Source organism: Gigantopelta aegis, unplaced genomic scaffold (assembly GCF_016097555.1).
Source record: "Gigantopelta aegis isolate Gae_Host unplaced genomic scaffold, Gae_host_genome ctg3761_pilon_pilon, whole genome shotgun sequence".
NCBI lineage: Eukaryota > Metazoa > Mollusca > Gastropoda > Neomphalida > Peltospiridae > Gigantopelta > Gigantopelta aegis.
The window spans coordinates 15,266-40,443 of record NW_024533498.1 but is presented as its reverse complement, the minus strand read 5'-3'; the positions used below and the strand labels follow the sequence as shown (position 1 = coordinate 40,443).

General features: G+C 34.6%; 1 pseudogene; it reads left to right on the top strand.

The window, feature by feature from the left end:
* Positions 1-5,119: 5,119 nt before the first annotated feature.
* Positions 5,120-22,833, top strand: LOC121392408 (annotated as a pseudogene).
* The last annotated feature ends 2,345 nt before the right edge of the window (positions 22,834-25,178 follow it).

The following is a 25,178-nucleotide window of genomic DNA, read 5'->3' as shown; positions in this document are numbered from 1 at the left end:
CTTTTTTTAATCATGAGGATTTAACAAGTCTCTTGGGAGGGGAACTACATCAATATCCTTACTGATTACTTAGACCAAAAAGCATCTTTTGCAACTCCAGAAAACCTCTTAAATCTTATCAATTTGAGTAACTACCATTACTCCAGACTCTGCTGACTTTCTAGAAAAGGCTCGATGCTTCGAGAATTATAAATTTGTTTGACCTCGTTATTAATAATATCTATGGCTTCATTGAAATGCCACTGTTTGTTGCTGAAGTTAATATTTAACAGCAAGACTATTGAACGAAATGAGTTTGATGCAATTAGACGTAAACAAACCTTACTGTATTAATATCTTTGGTTCTTTATTTTTATTTCAGAGTCTTTAATTTTGGCAATCATCTTGTCAACATTACTCTTTACATCATAAAAGTACACAGACAATTCATTATTACTACCATTCCATCCTTTCTACTGCCTATCAACCCTTCAAGTAAATGTCATATATTTTTCCTTTTCTTCTATCATATCTTTTCTCTCTTAGACAGTTCACAATTCAATCTCTACACTTGTTTCAAAGTGATCACTTAACTTAAGTACAAACTTACCTGACTATGATAATAATCTCCAACGGCACATTGCCCCCTACTACCCTCAGACCTGCTCTCGAGATACAGAAATCTTACTTGTACACGAGGTAAAACAACATGCGATGGCTCTCAGAGGATACTCAACTTACATACGTGAAGAGTATAATGATGACCTTGTCACATTTGCTAAAGCAATTTTATCGATAGATCTTAGTGGACTTGCCTGATATTTGGATTTTGAGCAAATCAAGTAGAACTCTATTGAAGCTATATGTTACTAGAATGAATCACCTCACCATTCTACGAAGAATGACTGATCTGGAGTCATTGGGGGTATTTAGCTGATGGTGTATTTTTGAAAGTTGCAAACATTGAAATGATAGTAATTCACTTTTGTCACGCTCCTCACAGTTCCTTTAGTTGAGATTGGAGAGATTTGAATAATATCGTTCTCAAGACCTTTATTCTCATTTGCTAGTCTTCAATCTGATCGGGGGGGGGGGGGGGGGGGGGGGGGGGGGGGGGGGGGGGGGGGGGGTGGGGGGGGGGGGGGGGGGGGGGGGGGGGGGGGGGGCTGGAAATGATCGAAGTTGAAGTGCACTGTTTAGAGACGCACCAACCACACTGGCTGGAAGACTGGTCGTCTTGACAGGAAGCTATTTTACTACTACGCCTCTTCTTTACAGAGCACTAATAGAACATTGGTAAATGTTTTAAGGTGGAATTAGCAATCTTGGAGAGTGACATATTAAAATTGAGCAACTGTCAGTGAAACTGAAAGACGTTCTTCAGAGACAACCACCCAAGGTAATTACTCACAATATGGCATACTCATTCCTCTCTCTCCTCTCTCTCCCTCTCTCTCTCTCTCTCTCTCTCTCAGTCCATCAATGGAGAGATCATTTCCATTGCTCAAACACATTGGCAGAGGACAAGAAGGGTCTTGGAGATAGATATTCCAACAAAACCAGAGACATTTTTTCAGAGATAGACTACCCTACTAAGTTTTCACGTATCTGATAGCTCACAAACTTATTAACAAATTAGAGATTCCTCCAGCTCGTCTAGGTTTGAATGGTGTCATACACCCAATATCTCCTTACAACCTCCTCCAACTGTCCCCCAACAGGAATGAATACAGCATTTGAGTCATTTGACCTAGCTATGTCCTATCCTATCGACTACTTTCTCCTGCTCTACTTGTTTTTAACGCTGGTCCTGTTTGTAAGGGAAGGAGATTCTGATCAAGGCTCTAGCAGAAGCAAGACGACTAATTGCGCTAGTCACCAGATGAAAGTAATAACGATATCTAGTACTGGGCAATGGAGGATTGGTTCGGGAGTGGTATTATTAAACGAAACATGAATAACAGCTGACAAACAGAGTTGTTTTTCTCGCGTTCGTTTAGGCTCTAGTTTGATAAGGAGCTGCGGTTGGTTTGCTGGAGAGTCCCGTTTAAACACCTTAGGTTCAGAATAAACTGGCAATAAATAAGAATTCCTCTGCCTGCTTTTAAAATTATGATGCGGACGAGGGTTTTAGATTAGATAGTGGTAAACGGACAGTTAGGGATTATTAGTGTCCCTCTCTTGCATTGCCTAATTTTAAAATCATACCAATTCATTTATGGGAACGTGTTAAGCTTGTTTATTGTTGATAATGAGAGATTAAGTGAGTCGGGTCTGAATGGGGATCGCAATCGTCTCAGATACTGACTTCCCTTCGAATAACATGATAAGAAAGTCTTCAGATAGATGAATAAAAAAAGAAGAGTAGGAGATGAAGCAGCTTAGCTTTTAAATCACGGACCTTTCATCTTCTTACAAGGCTACTCCCCAGTTCTTTTGATTTAGATGGGCGTATTTAAACCAATTAAATTTGTAAGCTCTACAGGTTGCTATTAATCGGATTACATTCTTTTTATCCATCAAACTACATGCTTTAGAAGGAGTGAATGGTTTGCTTTTCTATACGATCCCATTTACAATGTTTTCACTAGAAATTGGGTTAACAGGAGGTAATGTTATAGTCAAGTTGAGTGGACCAAGCATTTTACTACTGTGGAGTTCCACACGCCTAGTCGGTCTAATGGATTTCTCTACTCAATCTTATCTCATTGAGTTTGTGGTAACTTTGTTCAATATAAGTTATCAAAACTGGAACGAGATGCAAAAACCCAAATGGTGTTCAATTTTTTCATGATACATCACGAATAGTGGCCTGGTTTGTTTGGTGGAGTCATTCTGACCAGCCTGCCATTTCTTCGTCCTACAATAAACAACGAAATGCTATAGAGGATGTGTAGATATAAAATCTACATAGGTTCATTAAAGAATTGGTGTCTTTTCTAATACCTTTCATAAAACTATCTTGGGAACATTACAAAAGGATGTCTGGAACATGTTTTGAAAACAGTAAGTACAATAAATCCACTTATTACTAGATTACATTAATAATTTATATATTTAAATAGACGTATCCTATGAAGTTGGCCTTAATGGGAGTGGCCTTTTTGGGCCTACTCTCATCCGTATTTTACTCAAATAGTCAACAATTCCGTCACACCTCCCAGAGCCTACTGATGTAGGAGTCCTATCTATCTCTTTCTTACCTGTTTGACAGACAATGGCTCACTGTTCTATGCCCTTGATACAGCATGGTATATCTATGATTTATAGATGGAGAAAGGGTGGGTACTAATGTCTTTTTCTCTCTTACTGGATAGAGTTTCTAGTGTTCTTATCTCACTTCAAAAGAGGTCAAATAGAGGTCAAATTAAACAGAGACAAATGACAGCATTTTATCATCAGCACTGTAATTTTAATGGAATGGCACCATCTTCGACTGGAAATCAAAAAACCACAACAGAGTACATAAATAAAACATTTTAAATAATTATATTTTTTTCCCTTCTCTTGGTAGCTCTAATCACAACTCTATATAGATATATTTTAGTTGCTAATTCTGTATTTACAAGTTTTGAGTTTACACTCAATACACTTCTAGTGATCCTATATATATTGGTGGTGTTCCAGACAATGTAGTAATAGGTCAGGTTCCATTTAAAGGCTGTCTCAGAGACTTGACTTATAATTTACGGTATGTGAATTTAAAAAAAATATAATTTACTGATTTTTTTCTTGTTGTTTTTTTTTTGATAGAGCTATTCCATTTCTAAGTGAAGCACTTTCTAGTTATGCTACTCCTTGATGGTGTTACATTTAATTTCATGTCCTTTTGTACCAGAAAGACCTGTTCCACTATTGGATTATTCCAAAATGAACCTGAGGTTCAGATCACAATTATAGCACTCGTTTTTGAAGGAGATCATTTGCTTTCATCTTCTTAAATACTTCAGAGAAATCTTGTTTCTCATCCTTACCTGCTACTCTAACAATACAATTGGAGTTTTTTCACACTTATACGCAAGCATTATCTTACAATATACTTTCCTCTACAAGCTGAGTGAGTAATGTATATATTGTGATGACACACGAGGTTCGGTTTTTTCTGTAGTTCTTGGACTTAAATTTCACGATGAGGCAGTTTATCAGGTGATGGTCATGTGATCACTATTTTGTCAAGAGCTGAGTAATATATAGTTTAAGTCTTGCATCAGACTCACCAGTTTGCAGATAATGATCAACTTGGTAATGTAAGACTCTTACAGATATACTCCATTACCAATTAACACATGGATAAAATTGTTAGTGTGTTAAATGAACTGATATATTTTAATTATTCTATGTTATGTTAGGATTAGATTGTACTGTTAGCAATAGAGAATAACTATAGTACCTTCTGTTGGAGGTGGTTTCGTTGGGATCAATTAAAGATCTACATTCTGGAGCTGTCTTTGAGCCGATCCTTCCTCTTCTTTTGGGACAGAAAAGTACCATGTAAGCAGATTTGAAATATGTGTCTGGATGAGCTCAATATTTTGTAGATGCTAGTTTTGTTGGTTGTATCAAAGACTTGAGAATTAATGGAAACGAGACTGGTTTTCGAACAGGAGTAAGTTCCTACCAAATAATAAACTATGAAAGATATATTACCCTCTACTCAGGGGTCTGTCAACATGCATTACTTGCTATTCTCAACCAGTTAGTGGGTGGGCTTCTCTAGACAGAGGTTTATATCAGGTGAGTTTAAATTGTATTTATTAACCCTCTTATATCATTGTATATAGTGAAATCGCTGTCTTCAACAACCAGCCTCCACAATATCAAATATCATTACAATTTCAAGCCAGCAAAGAACATGGTCTCTTGTTACTGTTAACTACAAGTTCTCCTTCACAAAACCCTATCTTAGGAATTGGGTTTTACGAAGGAGAGGTAAGCTACAAGTAAACCATAAATAGTACTGATCTCTCTTGCTTACTTTTAGTTGCGAGTTGTAATTTTTCAAGACCAGAGCTTTCATTGCTCAATCAAGGACATCCCTATGGCAATCCCCAAAACCAATCCTTTCATTCACTAAGTATCTATTTCTTCTGGAGACTTGATGACAGTTGTGTTAACTACAGCTGTTGGGGATCAAATAAATATGACTATTGAGGCTGATGACTCTGTGAAACCTTTAGGAGATATAAATGTGTATATAGGAGGTCTGTCAGGTTAGTATCATAGTAACAACCCTACCCATTATTTGCCCCTTCATTCATTTATGCCTCTTTTATTTTACTAATAACTTTTGTTTTAATTTCAGAGTCTTATCCAATTCCTCAAGATAAACAACTCTTCTCGTTTCTTATTAGTGATTTTATTGAAACTGGTCTCCTCTCATTTTGTAGGCTGTTTGCGTCAAGTAGACCTTCGTTCCAGTCCAACCAATAATTCTAATCAATTAACTGATGTCTCTGATGCCAATGAGACAGATAATGTTCTTGTTGGCTTTTGTCCTGCTCCATAGGATTCCCTGTGATGAGTTGTCATTGTAGGGCCTTTTTAAATAATTTTGATTATGTAGTTTTATTTCTTTAATATAATAAACTTCACTCAGGGTTCCTGTATTGATAGACTAGTGCATAGTACACTAGTTTTATTAAGGTTTGGATATTGTGTACAAAAGGGTTCCTGTAAAGAATTATGTACACTAAGGGTTCTTGTAATATTCATGTACACTAATTCACTAAGGGTTCCTGTAATGAGACACTAACACAACCATTATTAAATAACATAACAAGACAACGAATATATATCCTTCTATCTATAATAGATTATAGTTTGTTGTTTGATTTTGATAGATCCAAGTTAAAAAAACCCTCTATATGACAGCAATAATACAGTAATGTTCTCTGTATACTCTGTACTACAGATGTATACCTTCCTGTAAATGATAAAAAAAGATAATTTCAAGAGATATAATTTAAATTATTAATACCTCAGCATCGTATGGGTATGTGGGAACAATAGATTCGTACTTGCGCTTTTCAGGAACTGGGATATTGTTATCCTCTAGTAATTTCTAAGATCTTCGTAGTTTTTTCTGCAAATGATAGAGTTAGTACTCTTTCACTCTTGTTAGTGTGTTGCGTGTGTGTACCTCTTCAGTATCAAACCCGATCCTGTGCCTTATGCAGAGCATGTATCACTTCTCTAGCAGATTTTCTTGCTTTATGTAGCTGATCATCCGCTCTTGCCTTTGATGAGAGAATTGCTCCATTAACAATACGTACGACACGCCACAATCGCAGAAGAATGATAAGCGTTGCAACTTGAGCAAAACCTTCCTCCCTAGAACTGTATAAAATACAATATGTAACAAGATGGGTTACTGTCTTTCTAATCCTGTCTCTTGTCCTCAGACTACTAGCCCTCCTGGCATGGGGTTAGTAGTATGGGTATGAGACTATTGTCATTTAAGTTGATGTTCAGTTTAACTCACATTGATGCTATATCTAGAACCCAGATATAACGACAATAATACCGTCAAAAACTTCAAATTTGTGTGTAAAATATTTAAACGAAATGCAATCATTTGAGTGCAATCTAAAGAAAAACACAAACATGCATTATTTATACTTTGTTTCATAAAAATGAAAAAAACTCACCTCAAAAATGGAAAGTTGTCAAAATACAAATACTAGCAATGTGAAGAACAAATGACTGGATTAACTCCTTTACTTCTTGTGACTGTGTGGATAGCAAGAGAGATGATAATCAAAGAAATATCCAGTATTTGTGAGTAATATGATGTTTAGTGAGCAAAATATTGGTGGCTCTTTGCCATACTCCCAACAAACAATTACATAACAAATACTATGCTACTTGGCTTTAACATCTCAGCATCTATACTTATATACTTACAAACTTCGACAGACAGTTTTTCCCAGTTCAAAAACACAGTGACAATAATCTGATCCATCACCAGCTGTTACGTTTGTCTCCTCTAGAATAAGGTTAGGTGGTTGGAGGACACATTGAACGTGTGTACCCCGTTTCATAGTGACAATATTCGGCTTGCTCAACCACAAATTTCACCACGACATTCAATATTATCTACAAAACAGAACATTTAACTATTACAGGGCGTGGCTAATATTTTGATAACACTTAACAAATAATAAATATTGAACTCTGAACCCTAATTTTCAAAATCTCAAAACTTAAAGTGATGCATGACCTCATTCTACAATTAAGTTAACCAGATCATATGATGTAAAAAACAAAAAAATATTTATGACAAATTATTTAATTCCTTAAATTAATTACTCCCAGAATTGTCCATAACAATCATTAAATTTAATAGAGCTCAGTATTGACAAATCAGATTACAGTCTATGAAAGTATGCATACAACATACACGTATGAGAGGATATTGTATCAAACAGTAGTAGTATGTATTAGTTGGTAAGAAGCCAACTACTCTATTACACATTTCACAGTATAAGCTAACAGCTATTATAACAACAATAAGACTTTCAAGTAATTATATGGCTATAGACAAGATTCTATGATAAGGAGACGTGTGCCTTACTTCTCTACATCTATAAATTAGAGCCAAATGCATTTATTTCAAGGAAGGAAGATGACCGTTAACATCCTGTGTGTTAACAGTCATATTAGAGCAATGACTTTGTGGTTATTGTAGTAGTTTTCAGTGGGAACCAATAGTTGTATTACAACTATGGTGACTTGCCAATAGTATCTCGTGCATTGTCAATATAGTATTCAAAAACTATTTAACATATTACAGCTGTTTCCTCTAGCTGATAATCAATTAATACTATACTACATTTATATTACGCTAATTTTATGATTGAGTGCTTTTAGCTTCAACAATAACTACAGGCTACAGAATATACATAACAGAATTTCTCTAATATATACAGTTTTGGTATCATTATAACTTACTGAAGGCTCCGACATCGAGTAACAATTCAAACAAGACTATTAATGCATCCAGAACGACTAGCGACAAAACAAAGACTTGAAATGGAAGACTATGTAATGCAACCTGCATACGACCTCTCCATGCTGTGCATGTGAGAAAGGTGTATGAATAGAGAAAATAAAAGATAATTAATTAATTCAATTTCAGGATTTTGCTCTCCCTTTCAGTCTAGTGCAGGAGAATCTCCATTACAGGTAGGTATGGCTTACGTTAGCTGATCTTCGAGAGAAGATGCGATGGAGGCAACTTCGAAATCTTGCGCCGATACTGGAGCTATCATCGTCATCTGGCTCGACTATATGATGAACACTTTGACGATTCGGTAATTGCTGTGGCCTGGTAGGTGCTCCATTCTCATCACCAGGCCTAGAATCAAAAAGCGGTAATCAGAGGGAGCCAGACTCGTCTAAAATATTAAAACTAGACACACCTCAATTAGCCTCTTTTAACACGACACCAGAGTAGGTGTAACCGTTGGCTAATATCCTCATAAATGTTTTTAAAAGGAGTAGATCAGTTAGTAATGATATTTCAATTAGTCAATGAGTTCTACACTGTACAATTGATTATTATGAAATGTAATGACACTTCTAAAATGTTGACTTTGGTTCCTTATACCAATAAATGTCCAAAAAATTAGTTGCTACAGAAAATGGAATTTCTTACAATCCCTTAACTTCATGTAAAGCATTCCATTTTAATTAAGTTTAATCTGATTTAATGATATTGAAAATATACCACAATTATTAGAGTATACACTTTGCTATCAAAGTGCATTAACTCTCACGATTGTTATATAATATGACAATAGTAAATAATTGATTCTATTAAACTTTGTAGTCTCATACAAAGAGACACTGACATTATTTGTAATACAAAGCAATTTGGATGTGAATAGGAAACACTTGTTTTCACATTAACAAGTAAGACTAGACTACAACTAGACAGTCTGTTGATAAAACACTGGCAGTATTAACGTATAGACAAGTTCTAAGTCATTAGTGGACCAGCTGTGGCATCATTCTAGTTTGATTATATTACAATATTCAAGGACAACTGTTAAAAAAATATTTCATTGGTTTGTTTATTTTAAAATTACTATAAATCGAAGGGAACTGTAAAAATGATGATGATAAGAGATAGATTAAAATATATATATTATTAAAAATTACCGCCAAAAAAACAACTTGTTCTCCTAATTTCAACGTACACAATAGAGGTAGATACTTGGTTTATTTATGTTATACATCATTGGACTGACAATAACAATTATTGAAAGACACATATTACAGATAAACCCAATTTAACTTTATTCACAAGAGAATAACATGACATTTATTTGCATAACTACACAACATAGTTGGCTAATCATTGTTTCTCCTGTCACGCCTTAATAACTGATACAGGATTATAGTAATTATAGCTTCCTCTCTTGTAATGTATCATACAAGTTGCCAAATGTTTATTATATGAAACTCATGCAATTCAAAACAACAGACATTACTTGTAACATCTGTGTTAACAATAACAAGCCAGACAATATATTCTTTTGCTGTCCTGCAATTAATACTCGATATATCATTCTGTTATGAGTTACTCCATAATCCGGTATAGTATTAGTGTTCATAAAATTATACAAACATTAATACATGCAAATAACTTACTCTAACATCCTTTAAACTATCTTCTTTTATAACAAATGAAAGAAGGAAATACTATTCATTTAAGTTTAGTAGAGTAAACTTATTACTACAAGTTTGTGAAAAGCGTGCTAAAATGCTTATAACATTTACTTACAGTATTAGTATTGATAGTCCACTCACCTCTTGGCCAATTCAATATCGTTGCTTTCCGACATTCACAAAGAATGAACGTGGTATGAAAAACTGAACTGTGGAATCTGCTCAGCAATAATAATGTTCATATCAGACATTTGGGGGGAGGGGTAGGCGGTTGCTTAGTACCAATCATTGAGTGAGGCATGTTTGGATCAGATTTTTTCCAGTCACTTCAAGAAGACACAAAATAAAACGACCAAGCCTCACGAGAGCCTAAATCACCTCCTAAAAGTCGCCATGATTGGTTTGAGCGTTTGTGGCATAACAAAATGGCCTAATGAAGAGGAGAGTTTTGTCGCCAGACTCCACAGGAACAAATGGAATATTAGGGGAACTAGAAGATATTAGAGAAAATTTAATGCAACATGCACGTATGTAAACTAGGACATGCACACAATTCACTACATGTCCATATGATCTAATATAACAATTTGAATGTCAAAAAACATAACATCAGACAGCTGTACATACTGTTTTGTGTGGCCTGACTCTCCCACTTTAAAATGGGCAAAGTAGAACCAAGTGTATAATTTTTTACTATAAGCAAGACTAGTACACTAAATAATGGATAATTAACAATTTGTACCAATATATGTTCTAAACTTGATGTGTAGATGTAGTTATGGTGTCTACTTATATGAAATGTCTATTGTACTCGGTAGCAACTGTTCTTTGTCATTATTAGCTTGGGACATTTGTCTTTCTTGAAGACGTAAAACAACGCTTTAAGTAGTTTGGAAGAGAAACTCTCAACTTTCTCAGACTATTTTCTTTATGATCACACAAGTAACACTGCTTTGAGCGTTGAGCCATGAAGGATTAAGTATTATTGGAAAGAAAAGTGAGTTATTGAAATTTGCTGGATAATATTATTATCTATTTTTTTCTAGCTGATCCTCAGGTGTTTTGTAATCCTGATCTTTTAAATGCAATGCAGAAACCTCTTGCAAATCACAAAAAGTAATTTTAATTATTTACTTCAATAATAATAATTGTTTATTCGTATTTAGAATGAAAACGTTGATGAATATGGAAGAGTGTAGAAGTAAGATATAATAATACAATACAGTCAAGCCATTCACAGTGTTGTTTCATTATAGCAAGCTGTCTTTCTAGGTTGTCATGGGGGTGTGGCCCTTTACTCCCCAGCAAATTAGAACCCTCCCATTGTTGAGATTTGGTTACAAAAACTGCAGAATTTTCGTGTAAGTCATCTTAGATGTTTTGATCATCGGTCTCTCGGGTTGGCTCGTTGGTTCTAGGGGTATGATTCTCGCTTTGGGTGCGAGAGGTCCCGGGTTCAAATCCCGACGAGCCCTTTTTTTTTTCCTTCTTATTTTACATATAATTTTTTCTGTAGATCAACTTTTAGAAAGAAATGAAAAAAACGTTTTTTTCAGTGAAATGTCATGTTCAGTTTTTACAAGTTAGTAATAAAAATAATTATAATTCAATGGTTTGTGTTTTCTTTTAAACTATTAATATAATAGTGTGCGTTTTGGTGGATCTGGATGGAGAAATTAATTCAGGTAAATTTATTGAATCTAAAGACCAACTAACTGATACAGTTCAATTCAAGCCTGATGCTGATCAACAAAGCACTTTTATTCACATAATGGCAAGAAACTTTACTTCATTACTGATACATGCAAAGGAGATTCCAAAGATGAAATATTTCAAGTTTGACCAAATTGATAATAATACATATGGCAAAAATTATTACTAAATAATGATAGTAGTTATCCTCAGTGTCTCTCTCAAGCTTTTCAGCGGCTTTTGTCAAGGTTTCCTAGATCTGTGAACAATATTCCATTCTCACGAGTTTCTACAACAGCTGTGTAACTACATTCACGAGTGAGATTACTGGTACTGGGTGATTAATACAATATTAGTATCTTCAACTTATCTTACAATAGGTATTCTGGGCACCTGTTACTGTTGGAATAGTTGGTCCATGAAAGAAGACTTAGACCTAGCTTAGTACTAACCACACAACACAAAGCAGTACACAATCAAATACACTACTTCATGAGAGAGGGGACTGTAAGAACTTGATTTTTTTTGAATTGTATTGAGAGTTTTTTTTATACAGTACTTTGGAGCATCTCAAGGTATCCAATGTCAAGAGCTTGATAATTCATGTGGACACACATTATTGCAACCAGAGATTACAAGACAAATGAGTAGAAACTACAAGAAAGAAAAAGATGTAAGTAATTGTAAACTGTCATGTTCTCTATCCGTTACTTTCTAATAATACAGTCTCCTGGTATTGGAAGTGGTCCTACATTTGAGTGTGGTACGATTTACAAACACGTCTCGTAGTCCACTTCTCCAGCATCATTTCATGATCCATGGACTCAGTGAGTCCAGTCAAGTGCCAAATGGAGCATCAGTAATGTGTAGAACACAGGTCAAACAAGTACCGTATCCAAACTTAAAGACAGTACTAATACTTGTTGTGTGTTAGTCAATCTTTAACTAGTTTTGAAGGATACCATCGATGACATTTAATGAACTGCTTAAAACGCAAGGTACCTTTCTAATAAAAGAGGTCAAGCCTATGAAAGGTAACTATATCTTGTAAACAAAACTCTAATGATTTTAATATTTGTTTACTTCATACAGAGAGATGGCTTTATATCAGCAACAGATTAGTGAGGCTATTTTTGAACATAAATTGGCTAAGAAAAAACATCCAAAAGTAAGAGAGATATATATTTTTGCTTTCTTAATATGATAGAACAACTCTATCTCAGAGAGACTAAAAAAACTATTGGAACAACGTTATGAAGTGTCAATACAAGCAGAGAGGATAATGGCTAAAATACACTTCTAAACCTCCTCTCACTTCTAACACACTAATACCTGAAAAAGCAAAACATTAAAATAATGGTCTGGTATGATCAGCATTCTATTGTACAGACAATAGGAATTATTATTTCTGCTCTTGATATAATAAGTCAAGAGCTAATCAGCATGTGGTGTGAGTGATGTTGGTTAGACATACTACTGCAAAAAAAACCAATGAAAATAATAATTTAATGGAAATTTTATATAACTGTAATAAAGAAACCTAATCAAAAAAATGAAAAAAAGTATGTATGCAAAATAGCCAGGAGAAAAAAAAATATATTTATATAGTTAATGGTGGTAGAGGAAAACCTACAGGGAAATAACTACACAGCCATTCAAGGAGGCTGTTAGTTGAAACATAATGGTTGATTTAAGCTAGAGTAATGGAAGCTGTGCCCATAATTCCCTTGAGTTCCTTAGATTCTCTGCAGTGACTATCAAAGTGAGATTGTTTCCTCTACTGTGACGTGAGACAGGTCGAGGTTGTGATAGAAAACTTGACTGTGGAAACACCACCCACTGCAACGTCACTAAAAGGAAGAAGCATATAATAGTTCAACAAATTAGCCATAAATAGTTCATGAATAACTTTCCTAAAAGTAATGATAGTATGTGTAAATATAACATGTATTATTGATATCTCGTACCGCTTTTATATTCTGAGGAGCTAGCAGTCCTGTTACCTTCAATCAAGTATTTGAGCTGTGTGAGTTTGGTATTAAGTGGATAGTTAACTTGACAGTACACATTGACAGATTTTCACTGGGTAGGGTCACATTTTTACCTAATATAATAATAAAAGTAATAATAACAAAATAATAAGCATAAGTTTCTCATTTCAAATGCAATAATTAACTTATTTTTAAAAAACTCACCTTTACGTTAACATTGATCTGTAGGTCTGGTGCTCCAAGCTCCAAAGAAATTGGCAACTTATCAATCATGATTGTTCTGGATTGATAATATAACCAAGGAAGGGTAGCAGTTATAGAAGGTTGGTCTCCAAGATGTTCCATATATTCTTGAGCATGAAGAGTGAAATGAATCTTCTTGGTCTGTCCCAAGGAGAGTGTAACTGGATAGCAAGCAATAATATTACAGGTTATATCATTGATACTTAATGAAGTAGATTTCCTTCGTGATTTCTTTACCTACAACTCCAGTGTACATACCTTCTCAAAACAGCTGTCATTTCACGCTACCTAACAGGAGAAAACAATTATGAAAAATTTCCTTAATGAATAGAAATGAGCATGCACATGAGTGGGATGCACACTTTAAACTTACTTGCTATAACAGACTTAGCAGTGAGAGATACTTCAAAGATAAGATCTTCACCAAGCTTACCACCACCTGTGAGTTTAACTGCAAATATAACAGCTCTATCTTCCTCTTCCTTGTTAGCACCAGAGCAGCTGTTTCAGCATGGCTACCTTCAGGGTACTTATAAATGACCTGTGATGTCCTCACGGCTCATGTGACCCACTGCTTAGTACTGATGTGTTTTTCCGACTCTGCGTAGATCAGAATCCATGACTTGAAAGGAACCATCAGATTTCTCAAAATGATATTTGAATCAGCATTAACTTCTGATATCACAAATCATTGTCAAAGTGCATATCCAGGCCATCTTTAATAGCCATATTGAAATATCAACATTACCTTTAGCAAAATTTAAGCTCTCGCTGACCTGAATAGAGGCAGGGCCCAACAACATAGTCGAGAGTGAGGAGATAGTTCTTGAGAGTAGCATCTAATGCTTGCCATCACACCAAGCTACCATATAGATCAGGACGTTTCATCCAACCTTCAACCACACGTGATAATTCCTGAGATTTAAAACTAATGTTGTCATAAAGTAAAAATGATTAAAAAAAAAAACCAAACAGAATCTCCACTTTTTTCATCAATGAAAGAACCATTTTTATCAATATAATAATCAATAGCTCTATTAAGTCAGCATCGTGAGCAGACTGAAAAATTAGTTATAGGTCTTGCTGGGATACCAATGGCACGAAGGGCTAGAGAGAAAGAAGAAAAAAGAATGTTATAGGATATTCCTGATACGATTAATAGACATAAACTGATACTATAAATAGATACAATAACTAAGCCTCATCTCACTAGTGTTTAGTGTTCCTCCAAATAACCCAACACTGTGCATTTTTACAGGCCTCTTTCTGTCCATATATTCCTGCATTATAGCTTCACTACCAATCCATGCTGTGGGTTCAGTACCATCAGCATAATCCTCATCATTGGATGACCATAATCCTACTAAAATACCGCCTCATCATTGTCATTTCTATTGACCTGATAATACAAAAGACAATAATATGATTGATCTTTCCATTTATCAAATAGATGCAGAATGAGACAATGATGTACCATGTTTGCAAGACATGTGAGACATTAACAGGACTTCGACGAGCCTCAGATCCAAAAAAAAAAAGGCCCACAGATCCAACAGATAGAGTACAGTTTCAAGTGTCACTGTTTCAAACTATGATAGAAAAAAATGGGGAAAGAGCATCTATAATCTCCTCCTCATAAACTTATAAAAATGGCCATAGATACTGGTAAATGTATTTGTACTTAGACACCCTGAAAATATCTATAATTCCTCACAAATAATAAAAGTGGGCACAGATACTGGTAAATGTAATCCTACTTGGACACCCCTGGTTTAAGCGCTCCTCTAAACATCAACTATGTTGTTCTACATTCACTAAACCTAGACGCAAACTCTAATGTAAATTATCACCTTGAATGTCATCTATGTCACAACACCTTTGTACTTATCTATAATTACTGAGCAAAAATTCCAAGGCCATTGTAAAGGTTCGGAGATGTGTTCCCGCCCATATAAGTCCTGTCTCATTGAGGAAATATACTCATCTCTTTTCTTAGAGTCTGCCATGTAAACATCATCCTCTAAAAATGATAATAAAATTGAAATAAACAACTTTATAATTATAGAATATGCAGTCGCTAACTAAATACCTAATGACAACTATTTTAAAAAATTTTATAAGGTATTTCAGATCCCAGAGAGCTTACCTTTGCACAACGGGTTAAACAGGAGGGCTATATGCTTTTCCATTTCCAAACACTGTCTGGTTTACCCCGCCCAACAGGTACTCGTAACGTAACCTTTGTTAATTCAACAGGTGCATCAGGAGGAACTTTCGGACTCTATAACACGAACTTGAATTGTCCATTACTGGACTAACTACCTATAAAAAGATAATTTAGAAAATACTGTTGAACTATGAAGATCTTGTTTTAATAACTATTAGACTATCGACTAGTAGTTAGAGGTCCTCTCTCTCTCTCTTTCTTTCGCCACCTCCCTTTTCCATTGATATAGCGGATCTGGATTTACCACCACAAATAGCTTGAACAAAAAGTCCCCCGAGTATATCTTGCACGTCCTCCTCGGGGGAGCTCAAAAGTAACCTTTTCAGTTGAAGATCACCGAGGGAAGATACCTCAACGATTGAATCACAAATGAAACCCACGTCGAAGGTACCATGTATTTTGTAGCTTCAAATTCATCAGGGACTCATTAGATTCTTGATTGTGGTTCCACAGCATGTCGACATTTTTAATAGAAAACGAGTGGTTTGGATAAAATAGAATTTAAAAAATTACATTGTTTTCTATGGATATGTAATTTAACGTGTAGTTTGAACAATGGATACAATGCATAGCTACAAGCTATAGTATTGTATACATACCTACTCCACGTCGGCCGGCGGGATTAGCAGGTCTGCGATACGTTTTCGGCGTCTTCTTCCTCTTGGCATATGGGCGCTTGATGCGGAATGATAAGCCCTTACAGTAAAAGTTTTATCTGTGTTTCCACCCACAATTAAGTATATATGGACCTATTAAGATAATTATCCTCATCCCCAGACGCCCACTCGCTAACGCTCTCCTCCGCATTAGCGATTGGCCGTCGTTGTTCCCTATATCATCTAATTATACATTAATTATTCAGAAATATCGAATTTTTGGGTGTGTGGTCGACAATACTACGCATGCAGAGTATTGAAGGGACAGCGACTAGCACGAAGAAGCCGAGGTGAGTGAAATCCAAGTCGCATCCATACCAATTATGGCGATGTACTCTATTTGATATGATCAAGCCTCATTAACTAAACCTTTGAATGGAATGCATAATTCATGACAATATACCGTCCCCCCACACAACTTGTCTCCATCATTGGCATGCCATAACAATTTAAAGCTGGATCTATTTTTAGTAAGCTGGTCATATGCTTTAAAGTGTACTTCTGGCTGTGTTACTAGCAATCTAACTGGAAGTCTTATAGGTATCTTTTCTTAACCCTTGAACTGAAGAATTTTCTTAAAATTGGCACTTCATAAATGTCTGTTCTTAATAGAAGTCATTTAAATTCTGTTGAAGTGGTAACAGGAACAAAAAACTGGTACAAAACGTATAAGATTGCTGTCTTAGGTGATGGAGGTGTCGGTAAATCAGGTGAGCCCTCTCTCTTTGCTGTAGATATCCTCTAATATCAATGTTTCTATCTATGTTAAGATAATATTACCATCTGTCAACTATTTTTATGATATCCTTATGCTGCCAACAATCATAAACTGTTTACTGATAAGGAACTGATCATTTTTTTCTTCCTCTAGCAATCACAATTCAAATATACTAGTGGTATCTTTGCTACAGACTATGATCCTACAATAGGTAAACTAATATAATTGTATCATGTTTTCTTAAGAAATTATATATTGGACTATTAAAGTACCTATTTGCTTTGTCAGCTGCATACTCAGTTAATATTTGTTAGCCTAAAAAAATGTATAATTTTGCTGTTATGGATAATACTACATAACAATGGCCTTAATATTGGCCATGTTTTTATTAAGACATACCTGCTATCTTTCTTATGAGAATTGACCTTATCTATAGAGTTGTTTTGAAGATCACGATTCACTTAACATTGCATAATGGAGATACCAGTTACCTTAAATAGCCATAGATCTTACTCCCTATATGACCTCAATCTTAGTTATTTATAATAATAATAATAATTAAAATAATGATAACTGCTAGCTTAGTGTTGCTTGGTAATCTTCATCTCCTTAGCGACTGTCGTAAATTTTTTGTCTGCAACCACAACCAAGTGATTTATATCCTGTTATTTTGAGGGAAATACCTAACAATGTTAGCAGTTCCTGTCAATTTTTTATCCAACAAGACATAGTAGTTCTATGAGAGTATGGTTATAAAAGGATTAACATTTCCTTAGAATTTAGTTACTAGCAAAACAGAGATATTTTAATACACAATATATGTTAAACCATTGGTTACACAGGTTGTCCTAATAGTGGTTTAATACCACAAATTTAATATAGCAAAGGCTGTTAAGAACAACAAAAGAAGAGAACAAATGATCTCCACTAAATGATAACTTATAAGTTTTGAACAAGAAGGCTCATGTGATGTACAATTTTATACTAAATTAATGCACATCACACTAACACACCTTGAAGAAAGTGGTTGCACTCATCATCTAAGTGTCACTACTACACACACCTTTATTGTTTATAAAATATGCAACAATATTAGCTTAGATCATACCAAGTAGTTAGTTATCAGTTGGTGACTTATTGAAAATTAGTCTAGTTATTATTATGTCCATTTTTTTCACACCCTATGTTAGCACATGTTATATTATGCTCTAATATGTGTAACATTACTATAACATCAATCTTGATATAATGGTTAATAATTTCCCTCCTTTTTATTGCTGTTTTACAGAAGATGCTTATAGGATTGATGCAGATGTTGATGGAGAATGGGTTGGTCTTGATATTATTGATACAGCTGGTCAAGTCAGTAGTTAATAATTCACTGTACTACTAGATATATGTTATAAAATGTATTCATAATATAATACTAATATATAATATGTAGCTGTTGATTTGGTTAAATTTTCATTTTCAATTTGAAGTTATATTTATGGTACAAATCTAAATGTGTTTTGTTTGCATTAATCTTTGATATAAAATCAATTTTGCAAACTTACTGATCTCTTTATAATATGTTTGTTTCATCTCCATTCATCAATCTATTTTATTCCAGGAGATCTTCCAAAGCTGTCAGAGAGAGATAATATCAAGATGGAGAAGGTTTTTTACTGGTTTACTCTATTACAGAGAAATCCACATTTCTAACTGTTAAAACAGATCTACAGTCGAATTGATAAGATTAAAGACTCTGAGTTACCAGCTCCTGTTGTATTAGTTGGAAATAAAGTAAGTTAATGTTACTATATTTAGTCATAGCAAGCATAGCACATTGTTACTAATATAGCACATGTATTATGTATTTAAGATCACTATAAAAGGAACCTCTTATACTAAATATGTACTGTATAATTTTGTCCTTAGTTTAACAGAGCAAATAATTAAGATTAAGTTGAACAGCTGCTGTAAGCTGAGCCGTCACTTTGCCTTGCCCTACATATTTGCCTCCCTTCTGTAGTTCATGGATATGTTTGTAGACACTCTAGCCCAAATATTTGTCAAAGTAGCCTCTCTTTATGGTTATTTGTTAACTGGATAATTTTTGTCAACTATGTTTGCATAAAATGATGATGGCAAATGTTTATCAAGTAGTCTCTCTTTATGGTTACATTGTTAACTGGATAATTTGGTCAACCTATGTTTGCATAAAAGATGATGGCATATTTTGAAGTTTTGGTAAGTTGTAGCCTTGGCAGTAGCTATATCTCAAGTATGTTTGGTATGGTGTTTGATGGCTCTAATTGTATTTAATTGTTGTGATATTTAGAAGTGTCATTTTATATTTGCATATGTTTGTAGTTGTAACATTGAATTTTCTGAATAAATCATCTCTCTCTTGCACACGCATACACACACTCTCAGTGTGATCTCGCTCACAACAGAGAAGTTAACAAGGGAGAAGGTTGAAATGCTTGCCAAAGATTGGAATTGTCCTTTCTTTGAAACCTCAGCAAAGTAAGGATCAACATAGATGAGGCATTTCACGAGCTCGTCAGGGGACATGAGAAAATATCAGAGTGCAGCTGCTCAAACAAGAGAAAGAAAGAGAGCAAAAAGAAATGGGCATTCTCATGTAAACTGTGTTAGTTACAATTTAAAATAGGAAATTGAATGTTATTATTTTTTCCTGCCAATCAAAGCCAATTGTTTATCTCTCCGTTCACCTTTTCCTGTCCCTTTATATATATCTTTTTGTACTGAGGAGTTGGTGTTAATATGGTTATTGTTTTCTTGTCATTATATTTTATCATTCATATAGTTATAGTCATTGATGTGAAAGTCAATCAAGTCATGTTTTTTGATCTACCATAACCAACTCTCATTCATTCATAGTTTTGTTGCTATGCTGTAAAAATGATTAATTGTGTAATAAATTTAATTTTAATATTATTGGACGTTATTACTGCACATGCGCACTCATTGTACCCGGAAATACAAAAAACCAAAGGACAGCAGCGATGACATGAGAGCTCCAGTTATTTGCAGTTGAAAACGCTAATGATGCTAGATTAACTGTACGTACAGTCTTTCTACATGAACTGAGTTGCATCTATATTTTAAACAATATTAATATTATGTAGAATCACTGTCAGCTGTAAATATATCACCTCTCCACCCCATTAGGAGAAGTGCAAAATGAGCAGAGACGGAGAAATTTATTAGTTCTAGTGCGTCATTATTTAGAGATATGGGTAGGTTGTCTGTAAGTCTTGTAATTTAGAGACTATAGCATTGTATGCGATAAATCTCAGTGTTTTTAGACACGTACAAGTTTAGAGAAAGAGGCGGGGACATACATTGAAGAAGTATGAAGTGTGTGATAATATTGACTTGATGACTGTACTACAGGTATATTATATGGATAGATGGATGGATGGATGGATGGATGAATGGATAGGACTGATAGATCAGTCAGTCATAATTATGGATGAATTTGAGGGTATCATTTCTCCAATTACCTTTCTTTATTAGGAATATGAGTCATATTATTCTGTTAAGTTTAAAAAACAGCCAAAACTTGTTAAGAAGCTAGTGGAAGTGGTCGTAAGTTACAATTAATATTCCTCTTATGACCTTGTTCTTTTTTTTAGCTGAACATCGAAGAAAAACACAAAAAATAAGACAACAACTTCAGAAACAATTTAAGTATCAAGATGTCGGCAACTGGTTAAAAATCTCTCTCTTTCTCTCTCTCTCCCTCTCTCTCTCTCTCTCTCTCTCTCTCTCTCTTCTCTCTCTCTCCTCCCTCTCTCTCTCCCTCTCTCTCTCTCCTCTCTCTCTCTCTCTCTCTCCTCTCTCTCTCTCTTCTCCTCTCTCTCTCCCTCCCTCTCTCTCTCTCTCTCTCTCCTCTCTCTCTCTCTCTCTCTCCCTCTCTCTCTCTCTCTCTCTCTCTCTCTCTTTCCAGTTCATCTCCATTTTCTTTGCCTATGATATCAGCTCTTACAAAAGATTCAACTGATGGAGGTGATTTTTGTATACAGAGTGGAAATGTAGGGAGGAGTTGGAGTTAGACACAAAAAGATAAGAAAAACTGAAAATGGAACATTGGTAAATCTTATTAGTACTTACAATTTATTATCACTTTCTGTACTTAGAGTTCTCCAGTGATTTCTGATGGATTAGGTATAGAGGGGTACTTTATGTCACTACTGGACTCCCTCCTAAAGGCACCCAGAGAAAGGGGAGTGTGAAAAGAGAGGATGAGACAAGTAATGACAAAAACAAAGGTGAGCAACCTAAAGATGCCGAAGATAGTCAGGTTAGTTGAACTATGAGTGCTTTCATGATTTCCAAATGGGGGGGGGGGAACGGGTCGATTGATATTATTATTTTGTCTGACAATTAATCATTCAATTATAGGATAGGTTATTAAAACCATTAGCTGGTTATGCCGCTACAACAACGAATTAAAAAGACTTAGCAGCTGTCATTTCAAGAGTGAGTACTATGATATGAGATATATTATTTGATAGATACCAAACTACATTGGATATTTATTTAAATAGAATGGATACTGTTGTGTGCATTAAAATGTCTCATTTTTGCTTCATTGATAGGATATATATCTTGAGACCCTAATGTTAAATGGGACGATATCATTGGATTAGATGATGCTAAGAGACTCATCAAGAAGCCGTTGTTTATCCTATTAAGGTATGAGGATGACGTTGTTGGTTGTCATATTTTTTGGCTACAATCATGCTGTACAGTCTTATAATAATTTTGAATCATGTCATGATCATTGCTAATTACACTAATACATGATAGATAAGTAATCTTAATTGAAACATTATCTTTGCTAGATTATACTTGAAAAAACATGTTATAATTATTTTGTTATTATCTTGTTTTTAATATGTCGATATGTAGTATCCACAATTATTTAAAGGTATTCTGTCGCCATGGAAAGGACTGTTGCTGTATGGACCACCTGGGTATATCTGAACTCACATACACTTCATACAGTTACATATTGTGTGTGTTTTATATACTAATGTCCTCCTTGTCTTTAGGTACTGGCAAGACAATCTAGCTAAAGCAGTTGCTACTGAATGGAAAACAACTTTCTTCAACATTTCTGACGTCCTCCATTGTTAGTAAATGGAGAGGAGACTCTGAAAAATTAGGTCAGAGTAAGATCATACACACACACCCAAATATCTCTATATATCTTAGTGCTATTTGAACATTAGCAAGATTTCATGCTCCATCTACTATATTTTATGGATGAACTGGAGTCCATTATGGGACAAAGAAGTGGATATATTGGGCATCAGGGTATATAGACGATAGTCATCCATTAATGATATGTAATTGACATTATTTAGAGGAAGTGAACACGAAGGTAGCCGTCGCCATGAAAACTGAACTACTTGTACAAATGGATGGATTGGCTCGTTCAAACGATTTGGTCTTTCTCTTAGCCGCTTCCAATCTTCCTTGGTAACCATAGCAACAGTTTGTCATTTAAATTATATATATATTCTTTTTAGGGATTTAGATTATGCTATGTTAAGACGATTGGAGAAACGTATTTTAGTTCATTTACCAACTGAGTCAGCTCGTTGTGCAATGCTACGTCATTATCTCCTCCTGTAATAGCAAAGGATCCTGTAAAATAACTTCTACTGTGGATTATGAAAATGTTGCTAAGGTTTGTATGAGTGTGTGAACTGTAATACTTTAAAATTTGAATACGTTATAGTTCTCTCTCTCTCTCTCTCTCTCTCCTCTCCTCCCTCTCTCTCTCTTCTCTCGTCTCGCTATCTCTCTCTCTCTCTAGATTGACAGATGTTATTCAGCTCAGATATTCAGTTAGTATGTAAGGAAGCAGCCATGAGACCATTGAGAAAGTCTTTGACCGTTTAGAGAGCATATCCAAAAGTAAGTGCATTGTGGCAACCCATAATTTCATGTCAATATAATTCAGTGATATCAAATACAATATAGATGTATCACTTAGTACACAATATATGACCTTATTAGTTATTGTGACTTGTATAGATACGTGTGACCTTAGAGTTTATACAAGTTGATCCAGTAACTACACAGGATGTAGAGATATCTATATCAAGAACTAAGCCATCAGCGCAAGGACTTGTTACTAAATATACTCTATGGCAAGAACAATATGAGAGTAGTTTAGTATTATCTTTATAATTGTCTGACGAATAAATATTTTAAATCTCCATATAAAGTTAAAAACACCTTCGTGTATTTCGGTAATGAAAATGAAATTGTTACTTATAATGAATGGAATTGATTTATGAATAATTTATTTTTCCTATCATTAGAAAATTAAATAAGAAAGACAAATTTACAATAGAAAATAAAAACTAAAAGTTAATATGAACAGATTTCATTATACTTTAACATAATAACCAACATAACTATTAATTAACTTGTCTGTTTGTTATGTAACTGTTTTCAGTATCAACTATAGTACTTTTATAATAATAATAATAAAAATAATAATAATGATGGGTGGTTCTTGTGTAAACTTCACTCTGATGACATCATCATTAAATGATAAGGTAGTGATGTCATCATATATGATGACATCATCTAAATCCCCCTCACCTACACCCTAACCAAACTTATGACACATAGTGATGTCATCATCATAGTACAAGTTACATCATCATAGAAGTTACACCAAGATGGACCCCAATAATAATAATTAAATTAATTTATTATTATTATTAATTATTATTATTGTGTGCTTTGTTCAAAAGCTAAATTAAACATTTTGACATTAAAATATAAAATTTTTTCTTAAATTCAGTTCAAATGTACTTACCAATTATAACACAAAAGAAACAGTTTCATGTGGGTTCTATCACACATTACATGAAAATACATGTATATAATGTACATGTACTTTATAATGTATTGGGTTAAACCAACACAAAAAAACATTAATGTAAATCGTAATAGTGTATTGTTGTTTTGAGATATAATAATGTAATTGTCACATGACAAGCCCATTCTTGTCATGTGATTAAGCACATGGTATACAACAAGTGGCTTTTATTGCATTCACAGAACAGAGAGCAGACGGCACAATACGACAAAGAACATGTTCTGTTGTACATATACCTATAAAGAAGATAAGTAATCACTTGATATTTAATGTTAGTTATTTTCTGTGTTATTCTACTTATCATTTCACTGACCTTGGACATCTACCTAAGTCACAATGTTCTGTTTCAGATGGAGTCTCATGTTCTGAGCCATGAAATTTTATCGACTATTTGGTTAGTGACAACATTGCGACAAAGACGGACCTAGTCCTAACACCTGACCACAGGTCACGGGGAACACTAAATAAAAGAGGATAACCCTATATAATTATAATTAATTATTTTTATAACTAACAGGACCAAACTCTCCAGTAATCCAATGAACTTTGGAGGACACACTCCAACGCCACAAGACGGAATGAAATTGGGCGAGGAAGTCCTTCACAAAATGAGTCACTAATTATTTGATTATTACTTGCATTGTAACAAGACAAACACGAGAATGAGTCCCACTTGACATGTGCTTGAACACTAACAAGAGATCACATGATTACAATATGAGGATCACAATGATCTCTTACAGGATCCCATGCTCCAGACAGCCCAAAGTAGGGACATGTACGAGTTGTTGCATCGTCTATAGACTCTGGTCTTGTCCCTTCTTCACAGAACCTATCATCTAATGTCATATTATTGTTGGCAGGAGAGATACAATAGACATTACGAGTTTGGTTACCATAGCCACAGTATTGATCACACTGAAATTAATAAAGAAAGATGAATGGATGGATTGATGGACAGATGGATATATCATGGATGGATATATGTATGGATATTGGGGGAAATGGATCAACAGACATTACTGGACCAAAGGATCAGTTTCTCCATTCTGGACAACTGTATTCATTACAAGGTCGTGAA